This window comes from Aplysia californica, unplaced genomic scaffold, assembly GCF_000002075.1.
Source record: "Aplysia californica isolate F4 #8 unplaced genomic scaffold, AplCal3.0 scaffold00004, whole genome shotgun sequence".
Classification (NCBI taxonomy): Eukaryota; Metazoa; Mollusca; class Gastropoda; order Aplysiida; family Aplysiidae; genus Aplysia; species Aplysia californica.
Window position 1 is genome coordinate 633,913 of NW_004797274.1, and position 1,866 is coordinate 635,778.

The following is a 1,866-nucleotide window of genomic DNA, read 5'->3' on the forward strand; positions in this document are numbered from 1 at the left end:
TAGGTTTACGGGGGATTTCATGGAGGTTATAGGTCCTTGCGGGGGATTGAATCTATTAGTCTATGGCAGGCGCGCGCTACTTTTTGACACGTCGTACAGTAGGACGCTTTTTTGACAGGATGAGTAACCATCAGATAGTGAGAGAGAGAGAGAGAGAGAGAGAGAGAGAGAGAGAGAGAGAGAGAGAGAGAGAGAGAGATGAGAAAATATTGGCATTGATGTATATTCAAAAAATGTAGGTGAGGTGACACTTGATGAGTCAGAAATAATGTGATACGAGACATGGCCTTGAAATTCTGTCGCTTTATTATTTTATTCTTTGTTATCTAAAAAGAAAATCAACCTGTTACGAGCGATCATAGCAAGTTCAACCAAATGACCCCTTCACCTTTCTCCCTACCCACAGTATAGTGTAAAGCGCGTAGAGCTTGCTTTCGATGGGGGACATGCGCTATACAAATGCTATTTATTAATTATTATTATTATTAAGACCTTCAAAACAAGTTCAGGCCAAACAGAAGGAAATCGCACATGTAAACATACTTTTTTTAAAAGGAAATAGATAAATAAGTAAGGGGGGGGGGAGATAAAGGACTAACTGACTTACTGATTGAGTAACTAACTGAATGAATGAATGAATGAATGAATGAATGAATGAATGAATGAATGAATGAATGAATGAATGAATGAATGAATGACAGGCAAGACAAAGAGAGAGAGAGAGAGAGAGAGGGAGAGAGAGAGAGGGAGAGAGAGAGAGGGAGAGAGGGGGGGAGGCGAGATAAAAGAGATTGAGGTATTTTCATGAATGTTATAACCTTCGGCATATTATTTTTAAAAAAAGAAATAGAAGATTAAATAATCCTGTCTACTGATGTTGATATTAATTACCGTACTCATTCTGACAGATGAAGGCCCTTAATCGCATAGTATATTATTATGTATCGACAAAAGTGGAAACCTTTTGAGTACCGCAATTAAAAAAGGCGTAGATCTAAACAGGCCTATCCGGTTTGCCTGAAAAGATGAAGCGCTATAACTTAGTAGTTTTTCTGTTTCATTTAAGCTTTCCTCGTTTCATTTCCTCGCAGCAGCTCACACATCAGTCAACATTTTACTGTTATGCCTTCTGTCTTTCCCATCAAAATGTTTTGCGGTCGATAAAGGTGCAAACATGTCTGTTGCAGAAGCTATGCAGACGTAAAAATGTCAACATTTTGCAGGGCAAACTAACAAAAGTCTGCAAGGAAACGAGCAAAACATTTTTCTACGTATTACAGCAAGAGTTTTGAGGTGCGTTTGTTTGAAGTCGTCGTTTTCAAGCATATTTCCGAGAACATTAACTACTGATGAATTTCCTCGAAGGAATAAGATAATGTTGATTACATCCCTTCAATCATCTTCATCAGCACATTGCAGGCAGGAGATGAAAGAACTTAAGGGAGGGGGGAGGGGTAGAGGCGTCCTTGCAGAACGAACATCCAGCTTTAGATCCGGCCATAGCCAGCCGTCTCCTTACGCTTAACCGTGTAATTTGAAATGTGGAAGGAGAGAAAAATTACAAGGTAATGGCGATTTAGGAGAGACAACTTGTAAAATGTCGAGCCCGCCTCGGCAGTTGTCCCCCTTGACAGGTGCGGCTTTGTGGCCAGACAAGGGGGCGGGGCTTACGTGTCAGCGTTTTGACAGGCCCCGCGGCATTAGTCACATAGCCGGCGTTTAGTCTGTCATTAAAATCGCATAATTCACGGTAAGGCCATTAAGCCCGACAACAATGTTTAATGGGTGTAGGAAGGTATAAAATTACCCACCACTCGACTGGAGAGAATCACACCCCTGCCTCCCTCCCCCTCCTCGTTCTCCTTC